The 10384-nt window shown below is 49.5% G+C and overlaps 1 protein-coding gene across 1 annotated transcript in view; it reads left to right on the top strand.

Annotated features, from left to right (window-relative positions):
- Positions 1 to 233: 233 nt before the first annotated feature.
- GPR20 (G protein-coupled receptor 20) overlaps positions 234 to 10384 on the top strand; it is a 31591-nt gene continuing 21440 nt past the window's right edge. The window contains exon 1 of the mRNA XM_071738502.1: positions 234 to 329. The gene's annotated coding sequence lies outside the window, so the exon portion shown is untranslated. The remainder of the gene's footprint in view (positions 330 to 10384) is intronic.

Below are 10384 nucleotides of genomic sequence, written 5' to 3'. Positions count from 1 at the left end.
CCTCCAACATCCCCACATCCAGGTGTTTATCTATACCCAGGGTGATCCTGGCTCTTAGCCCCTAAAAACCTCTGGCTGCCAGCCCCACAAAAAATCCCATCTCCAGCTCATCCTCTCTCCTCTCCCTTTCCCACCCCTCCCCTCAAACCCTGAAGACATCCTTTGACCAAAACGAGCCACGGAGGCTCGAAAAGACACTGACGTCAATGTAAAAGTAAACCAAAAGGGGTCTGGTTCCTGGATCATCACCACGCCGGGCAGAGGGCTGGGGAGAGAGGAATCTGGGAACGGGATCAGCAGCTCAGCTTTCCCATTCCCATCCCGGCTGCGTGAGTACCGGCACGGCTGGGGATGGGAGCCGGGAGGGAAGAGGGAGGGAAAAGGGAGGGAGGAAGGGAGGGAGGGTTCCCAACTGCAGCTTGGGAAGGCAAAGTGCTCCGATCCCAGCTGGGATGAGGGTTTGGAGGCATTGGAGTTGGGGAGGGGTGTCCCGGGAAGCTGGGTCGGGAAGCGAGCACATGGATGCGGTTGGGCTCCGCACGGATGGGAGCGGAGCTGGAGAGGTTTCTACAGGGGTAGAGGAGGGGTCAGGGAGTTTAGGGCTGGTGCTGAGGAAGAGAACAGCTTATTGGAGGATTTAGGGGGGGTTTCTAGATACGAAGTGATCCTTCTGGATGCCAAAGTGCTTTTGTGGTGGTCTGTTCCGAGGAGAGGATGGGAGAGCTCGGGTTGTTCAGCCTGGAATAACTTGGAGCACCTTCCAGTACCTGCAGGGGCTACGGGAAAGCTGGGAGGGATCTTCTACAAGGGCTTGGAGTTGCAGGATAAGGGGAGGGGGGGGAGTGGATTTAAAGTGGAAGAGGGGAGATTTAGGTTAGACATTGGAAAGAAATTTTTTCCTGTGAGCGTGATGAGACATTGGCACAGTTTGCCCAGAAAATCTGTGGCTGCCACCTCCCTGAAAGTGTTCATGGCCATGGATGGGATTTAGAGCAACCTGGTCTAGTGGGAAGTGTTCCTGCCCAGGCAGGGGGGCTGAAACTGGATGATCTTTAAAGTCTTTCCAACCCCAAACTTTCTGTGATTCTGTGAATCCATATAGCCGTGCACATCCTGCAAGTGTCCCTGTAGAGAGATAGACACAAGACTTTTGGTCTCAGGGCATGAAAAAGTGGTCTGAGAAAACTCAAAATCAACTTTATAATATAGGGTTAGGAAGCAGAAAGATTTCCCCAGGGAAATGGTATGGAAAGGTCCTCACTTTGGGGGGGGGGGGGGGGGTGTGGATGGGAGAAGTGGCTGGTCCAGAGCAGGGGTGGGTGAGAAGCTCCATCAGAAGTTTTTGCCAGGTGAGCCATGTCTGGCCACAGCACATCATATAGAGAGGATCTCCCATCATTTACACAAACTCTGCTTGATGGCAGTGTGATGAATTGGCAGTGCAGCTCTTCAGGTTCATCTCAGCTGTGCTTTGGTAACACGAGGTGCCTTTTCTTTTAACATTTCTGACACAGCAAGGACATCAAAAATCCAGCCCTTCCCCTGACATGGCAGCTCCTTCAGCAAAGCTAAAATCAGAAATAATTCAGAAATAATGCAAGCTTCATCCCTACAACTTGCAAGTGACAGTCCCAGTCGAAAACCACCAGGGCAAACAAACCCCTCTGTCACCCAGCAGCAGATGCAATTCTGCATCTCAGCTCACTCTGGAAAACCCTCCCTGAGTCAGGGAAAGCTGGGCAGCCACAGAAAAAAAGGAAGCAATGTCCAATGCCCTCCATTTTTTAGCATTTAGGGACAGAAATGAGGGCAGAATCCTACTTTTGGTAGTAACATCTTTACTGAGAAGCTTCTCTATGTCCTGTGCACAGAAATCTCTGCTAACAACAGTTAGAAAGAAAAAAAAACCAAACTTATTTCTCCCCTCAGACAGACACATGGCAGCTTAGCAATGGAATTGAGCAGCTACTTTATTGATCAAATTTTCTTCTCTCAGATTGAACCCCCTTGCCCATGCCCCCATTGTTTTGAGAGAAATCACAGGCAAGGACCCATTTCTTCCCTCCTTTTCAGTGTAAAGGTGCCAAAAGCACCCTACAAGTCTTCCCCAGTTCTGAAGAAGGAGGCAAAGGTCAGGGAAGGAACTGTACATGAAACATCTCTCACAGCATGTTCTCCTGCAGGCAGAACAAGCAGAACAAGGGAACAGAGCTGAACAGAGCAATAAATCCCAACCCCTGCACGACCAGCATTGCTGGGGCTTTGCTTCCCCTTGCATGCATCATGTCCTGGGCATGACGTGGCTCTCAGGGGGATGTGGATTGTCATGGCTCTAAATCCCCTTTCAGGGGGGAAGACCAAATCTTGCATTCCCAATTTGTCAGAGGGCCTGGGGGGTTTGGGGCTGGAGACAAGTTACCAGGGATGGTTTACAAGGAAACCTCACTCTTGGAGAAGATGTGAGTCCTGACATCTAAAAAAAAGGACACATCCGAATTCCTGTGCCCTTTATAAAGCAGGAGCCAAAAATCTCCCCCTGGGATTAATTCTCTAACAAACACACAAAGCATTCATTGTTTGGGCTTCCCTCTACACCATGGGCTGCTTGAGAAGGTTTCTATGAATTCCCAGTTTTTAAGTTCAGCACGAGGTGAGACAATGTTTTACCTAAATGTCCAAGTTAACAAAACTCCTGTAGCATCTACAGTGAGTCTACAGCCCCTTCTGAGGAGCATCTGATGGTCTTAGAAAGCCCACTGTCAGGGTTTAACACTGCCCTGGCAATTAAACCAAATACCAGATGCTCTCTATGAATGGCCCTCCCCTCCCTGATAAAGAAAGGAGAGAGAAGAAGGGAGAGAGACTGATGGGTTGGGAGCTAAACTACACAGCTTTAATGAAACAGGAATGAGAAATAAGAAAAAAAAATTACTAAATCTATACAAATATCCAGGAAAATGGATCCCAGGTTCCTCCCCCCTCTCCCCCAATAACTCTCCCATCCCCACCCAGGCTGCAGGGCAGCCCTGGGAAAGTCCAGGCTGGACTCCTGGGCTCAGCAGCAGTGGGGAGCTGGAGGCAGGAACACACAGATTCAGGCTGGCATGGATCAGGAGCACAGGCAGAGGAAGGGATGGAATCCTCCCAGGATGCCCAAGCAAACAGGGACAGGGGAAGAAGGGGATGCAGGAAGGGCTTTGACCCTTATGGTCCCTCCAATTTATCCTGAGGATGAGGTGGATGGGATAGAATCCTCTGTTTGGTCAATTTTGGCCATTTCTCTTGTCTGTTCCTCCCCAAAGGAGGGCTGCAGGTGGGACCTCTTGAGTCCTTTTCTCCTTGCAGAGGGCCAAATGTTCCTCAGAGCTGAGCAGTGGCCTTGGTCCTGCACCCCATTCTCCAGCTGGAACTCTAAACATCGAGTGGGATCAGTCCCAGCAGCAGACACTGCCTGAGAAACTTGCTGTTCATTTCAGCAAGTGCAGCTCCTTCCAAGAGACTCAGCTGAAAGCAAAAGTCCAAGACAGAAAATCACCTTTATCCTGGCCCAAACCAGGACAGCCACCTGTAGACAGGGTGTAAGGGTCCTGCCATCCTTTCTTGCTTTCTCTTATACCCCTCCTCCAGTTTTCATGCTCACATTTAGATTTGTAGCTTTAGGTATAGATTTTGCTCCTGCTCCAAACGACTGATGAGGGAGAGCTGAGAAAACCCTACTGGCAACTCAGCAGAAAAACCCTTCCGATCCAGTAAGTCCTAGAGAGGCCCAACAGCATCCAGCTGAGTATGGCAAAGCCCAGAGACAGAAATAATTGTGCTGAGGTGAATCAGGGGAAGAGAAAAGTGAAGCCCAGAGCACAGTGGAGCAGCAAAGCTGAGTGGGTCAGATAGGACTTGTCTGAGCTGGTTGGGACACTCAGAAAAACAGTGTCACCCATCAGGATGACACTAACCAGGGATGTTGCTGCTCAGTCTTATTGTGGTATTTCCCAAGATCAATACACTATTAGTGTATAGAAACAGAGGAACAAAATTCTTTATTACCTTTTTTGCATAATCCATAAAAGACATGCAGCTCATCCATCACAGCCTGAAAAGCAGCTTTACAACCATCATCACACAACAGAAAAGATGAATTCTTCCACCTTGGTGCTGAAAGATTTACTGTCAGATGTCCCCTTCTCTTCATGGCTCCAGCCACCTTCTCTACAAATATCTGCCAAAATGATGGGGCTCTGGGAAATGTCCCTGTGGCTCATGAACCTCAGGTACAGATCTGAGTGGAGTGGTCGAGGTGACAGTTCTTCATCCTTGCATGAACTGAAGATGCCAGTGGGGGACATGTATGGGACACAGGCAGTGGGGTTTGGTAGTGGCTGACTCTCTATGTGACATCTGGAGGGATGGATTTGGGTCTCTTTAGGTCTCTTTGTCCTTGCATGAACTGAAGATGCCAGTGGGGGACATGTACAGGACACAGGCAGTGGGGTTTGGTTATGGATGACTCTCTATGTGACATCTGGAGAGATGGATTTGGGTCTCTTTGGGGCTCTTTGTTCTTGCATGAACTGAAGATGCCAGCGGGGGACATGTACAGGACACAGGCAGTGGGGTTTGGTAGTGGCTGACTCTCTATGTGACATATGGAGGGATGGATTTGGGTCTCTTTAGGTCTCTTTGTCCTTGCATGAACTGAAGATGCCAGTGGGGGACATGTACAGGACACAGGCAGTGGGGTTTGGTAGTGGCTGACTCTATGTGACATCTGGAGGGATGGATTTGGGTCTCTTTAGGTCCCTTTGTCCTTGCATGAACTGAAGATGCCAGTGGGGGACATGTACAGGACACAGGCAGTGGGGTTTGGTTATGGCTGACTCTCTATGTGACATCTGGAGAGATGGATTTGGGTCTCTTTGGGGCTCTTAGTGAAGCTCTCACAAGTGGTCTTTGGCATCTGGGGATGCTGTGGGGGTTTGCCAAAACTTTTACCCAAACATCTGCAAATATCTGCGTTAGGGAAGCTCCTTCTCCACAGGTAGGGACCAGCAAGAGGAAATGGCTCTGAGCTCTGAGCCCACACAGAGACCACAGGAGGTTCTGGTAACCCACCAGGATGCTCTCAGAGTGACAAACCCAGGAGGATAAAGGGAAGTGGGTACCTGGGCACAGCAGGAGAGGGCACTGAGGCAAGGATGACCAACATCTTGCATGACACAGAACCATAAAATGGTTTGGGTTGGGAGGGACCTTAAAGATCATCTCCTCCAACCCCTCTGCCGTGGGTGAGGACACCTCCCAGTAAACCATGTAGCTCAAAGCCCCCTCTCCCCTGGCATTCAGCACTTCCATCTTCTCATAACCTTGTAAAAAGGCATTGCCAGCACTGAGGTGCAGATGGCAGCAGGTTGTTGGGGGGCAGCAGGCACAGCAGAGCAGTGGGCACAGACTTAGCAGAACCAGAACCTGGCTGCCAGAACCTCCACTTGGTGGGCTGTACAAGCACCATCCTGCTGGCTGATGGGCATCACAAACTGCACACATGGAGCACATCTCCCCTTGGGTTATCATTACCCATATCCATGGAGAAGCCAGTGCCTTAACAGGATGGGACATTGAACCAGGAATTATTTTATCCTCATCCTGAGGGTCCTCTCTGGCAGGATGGAGACACAAACCTGGGTTGTCACACTGAGTTTCACCTTCTTGGCACTCACAGAGTCAAAGGAAGCTGAACATGAGCCAGCAGTGTGCCCAGGTGGCCAAGAAGGCCAATGGCATCCTGGCCTGGATCAGGAACAGCGTGGCCAGCAGGTCCAGGGAAGGGATTCTGCCCCTGTGCTCAGCCCTGGGGAGGCCACAGCTTGAGTCCTGTGTCCAGTTCTGGGCCCCTCAGCTCAGGAAGGAGATTGAGGTGCTGGAGCAGGTCCAGAGAAGAGCAAGGAGGCTGTGAAGGGATCCAGCACAAGTCCTGTGAGGAAGGGCTGAGGGAGCTGGGGGTGTTGAGGCTGGAGAAGAGGAGGCTCAGGGGAGACCTCATCACTCTCTACAACTCCCTGAAAGGAGGTTGGAGCCAGGGGGGGGTTGGGCTCTTTTCCCAGGCAACTCTCAGCAAGACAAGAGGGCACAAGAGGTCTCAAGTTGTGCCAGGGGAGGTTTAGGTTGGACATTAGAAAGAATTTCTTGATGGAGAGGGTGATCAGCCATTGGAATGGGCTGCCCAGGGAAGGGGTGGATTCTCCATCCCTGGAGATATTTGAAAAGAGCCTGGATGTGGCACTCAGTGCCATGGGCTGGGAACTGCAGCGGGAGTGGATCAAGGGTTGGACTTGATGATCTCTGAGGTCCCTTCCAACCCAGCCCATTCTGTGATTCTATGAAAGTCTCCCAGCTTCCAGGCTGGCTCCATTTTGCCCTGGTTGCACATGCTAGAAAATACATCTCTGAGAAAAATCCAGGCTGCCAAGGGATTTTATGTTGTCTCCAGCTACCAATTATGTGGATAAATTGATTGTCATTCGAGTGATGAAACATCTCAACAACTAAACTTTCAGGAGCCAGGCAGCCCATTTCTCAGCAGCTTCCTGCTGCTTTGCTCAAATGCACAGAAAATTGTCTCCAAGTTGTGCTGGTGTTAGAGACACTGAGTTGTGAAGTCCAGAGCCAGAGGGGGACAGAGGTTTGTAATAAATGAAGAGCTGAACAGCTGTGCCCTGCTGTGCAAAGCAGGTTGAACAGATATTCATTCTCTGGAGGGGTCCAGAGTTGTGGAATGAGGTTACACAGGGCAGAGATGCACAGGGCAGCAAGGGACTTTTTACAAGACCATGGAGTGGTAGGAGAAAGGAGAGAAAGGAGAAAAGGAGAAAGAAGAGAAAGGAGAAAAGGAGAAAGAAGAGAAAGGAGAAAAGGAGAAAGGAGAAAAGGAGAGAAAGGAGAGAAAGGAGAAAAGGAGAGAAAGGAGAAAGGATAAAAGGAGAAAAGGAGAAAAGGAGAAAAGGAGAAAAGAGAGAAAGGAGAAAGGAGAGAAAGGAGAAAAGGAGAAAGGAGAAAAGAGAGAAAGGAGAAAGGGAGAAAGAAGAGAAAGGATAAAAGGAGAGAAAGGAGGGAAAGGAGAAAGGGAGAAAAGGAGAAAAGGGGAAAGGAGAAAGGGAGAAAGGAGAAAGGAGAAAGAAGAAAGAAAAAAGGGAGAAAGGTTTAAGACTGAAGGAGGGTAGGTTTAGATTCAATATTTAGAATAAATTCTTCATTATGAGGGTGGTGGGACACTGGGACAAGTTGCCCAGAGAAGCTGTGGATGCCCCATCCCTGGAAGTGTTCCAGGCCAGGATGGATGGGGCTCAGGACAACCTGTTCTAATGGGAGGTGTCCCTGCTCATGCAGGGGGGTTGGATGCAGATGATCTTTCAGGTCCCTTCCAACCCAAACCATTCTGTGTCTGCAAGGTGCTGTGCCCTGCAAAGCTGCAGAGGACAGGAGAGACATTGATAAACACAGAGCAAGTGAATGGTTGGGACCTTGGGGACCAGCTTGATGAGTCCATCAGTGAGCACAAACCTGGGCAGGGGCAGTGGGTGCCCTCAGGGATCCTTTGTTGTAGGAGCAATTCAACCCAGGAGGAAGGAGTCCTACAACTCAGAAAATCTGGTCTATGGACCCACACTTCTCAGATGGTTTTTAGAGCAAGATATCCCCTGCAAATGTGCTGATTCTCCCCTCCCACCCCCTTTGTTTTCCCAGTTTGTGGGGACTGCAAAGGGCTCGGGGCAGGGCTGGCTTTGGTTAGACACGCACAGAGCTCAGAGATGCTCTGAGATGGAACAGGGCAGCATAAATCTGGGGGATTACAGCAGGAAATGCCATGGTGATGAAAATCCCTGTAGGAACAATGAAGGGAAGACAGGGCCCCATTTGGAAAATAAAAACCCACCCCAACAACAATTTAAAAACCCCCTCTGCTGTTGCCCGGTCACAAGTGGTTTCTGAAATCCCTGTCTCTGGATGAGGTTGGTCCATTGGCTGGATTTTTAGTTTTTTTGTTGCTTGTTATTTTGCAGAGGGTGTTTTCCTTTGTGTTTTCAGCTGTTTGGAATTGCAGCTCCTGTCTCTGCAGGCAGCCCCTGCTCCTGTGGGGAGTTTCTGCCTCATCAGGGACAAAAGAGCCACTTTCTGGGGATGTGCCTCAGTTTCCCTGTCACTGAAATCATAGAACCACGGAATAGTTTAGGTTGGAAGAGACCTTAAAATAATCTACACCCAACCCTGCTGCCATGGGACACCTCCCACTAGATCAGGTTCCCCAAAGTTTCATCCAACCTGGCCTTGAACACTTCCAGGGAGGGACCCCTCCAAGCACAAGATGCAGAAACAAATTTAAAAATTAAAAAATAAAAAAAATATATCCTGGGAGGCTTTTGGGAAGGGGAGACAGGAATCATCCAGGTGACTTAAAGGGTTTTCTTACAGGAAATTGCAGTGTGAGGATAATCAGTTTTCTCTTGAAGACAAATGGGTGGCAGCAGATTCCAGCAGATGCTGGTGGTGGTGTGGTGAGTTTTGCTATGGGATCATGGACCCTTTTGTCTCTCATGTGGGGCAGAGGGAACCTCTGTGGATCCGTGTCAGGTGGAAACATGATGCTTCAGAAACCCTGGTGGATATTTTCTCTGCCTGGGATGAGGTTACAGAGAGGAAGAGATTCTTGTCATCACTGGTTAGCAAGGAAGCTTTGAACTCACTGAGGTGTTGGCAGTGATGGAGAGAAGACCAAGGCCCTACTTTAGTTTATATTTAAGGCCTCAAAGCACTTTTTTTCATCAGGAGCAAAAGCTCAGCCTGCCACTTGAATCATTCCATTCCATAACTTCATCTTGTTCTTAGCAGCTCCAGTTTCTGTTATATCAGGAGGTGCTGCAGGGTGCTGTCTCACATGCCCTTGGCGTCATCTGGTGGGATTTTTTTTTTCTACAAAAGCACTATTAGAGGTAATAAATAGCATTAAATGGGCTAAAAAAAGGAGCATGTGTCTCTGCCTTGGAAAATGTCCAAACCATAGCAGTGGGAATGACCTGAGGGCAGCTGCAAATACCTGATGGGAGAAGCTCAGCAGGAAGCAGGGCAGACCAGCAGAACTGGGCTTGTTTAGTCTGGAGGAGATGTGGCCACAGGCAGACCTGATAACAGGTCCAGAGATATCTGTGGCAGCTTCCCTGGGATTGTTACAAGGCAGGTTCATCTTGCAGGGCTCAGCTCATTAAATACAAGCCTATACTAAATGACCTGGGGTCTACAGGGAAGCTGGAGAGGGGTTTTTTAGAAGGGCATGGAGTGATAGGACAAGGGGAAATGTCTTTAAACTGGAAGAGGGAAGATTCAGGCTAGACATCAGGAAGAGACTCTGTGTGAGCGTGGTTGGAACAGGTGGGAAATAAATGATCTTTAAGATCCTTTCTAACCCAAACCATTCTATATTCTATGATGGCCAACCCAGTTTGCAGTGGCCCCAGTGTAGAGATCTCCTTTGGGTAAGAGGAATGTTATTTCCTGTGTTTTCTAGGGCAGGGTTGTGCCACCAGCACATCTCTAATACAGAATTAGAGCCACAGCAGCAACCTGGGCAACCACAGGATGCTCCCCAGAGTACTGGAGCTGCTGGTTCATCCCATGGCTGTAAGACAACAACCTAAGTGGATCTTCTTCAGGGCAAATGCTGCTGGTGTCTTTAAAGCAAAAATCCTTCCTTCAACAGCTGCTAAACTGAGCTCTGCTTCTTTGGGTGTCTTTCCATTTTCCAAGAAAAATAAACCCCAGGCTCTGTATTTTTAGCTGTGCCATCTGATCACAGCTAATCATATATCAGGCCCAATGCTGTGAGTCAGGATGCTGAGCTCCACTGCTGAGCTCCCTGGGGCAAGAACGAGTGGCTTGAGCCACACTCAGTGTATTTATAAATCAGCACTTTTAAAATAAACCCTGAGCTTCCCTAGGTGAGCTGCTCACCAGGAATCACACCTCTGGGATTTATTACGGCGCCTTGGCAGTTCCCATTCTCTGGGGGAACTTCAAACTATGGTGGGTGGGAGAAAAATATTCCTGGTATGAGATAAACCTCATCTAGGCAGAGGCCAGAGGCAGCACGACTCCTTTTCCTGTCCCTCTCCCACCAGTGGCTCTGGTTCCTGATGTCTGCCCCATGCTATTTCAGCCCTGGGTGTCCTTCAAAGCATCTGAGGTTGGAGTCAGCTCTGTGGGATGCTCACAGCAATGGGATGTGACAGCCAGGTCCCTCTGTGCTGCTGACCTGCATCTACATGGCTGGGACAGGGCTGGGAAATGCCTACACACTGCTGCCAGCATTGCCAAAGGACTCTGAGGGTGGTGGGAGATG

Source organism: Heliangelus exortis, chromosome 2, assembly GCF_036169615.1.
Source record: "Heliangelus exortis chromosome 2, bHelExo1.hap1, whole genome shotgun sequence".
Taxonomy (NCBI): Eukaryota; Metazoa; Chordata; class Aves; order Apodiformes; family Trochilidae; genus Heliangelus; species Heliangelus exortis.
This window is presented reverse-complemented; position numbering and strand designations above follow the sequence as displayed.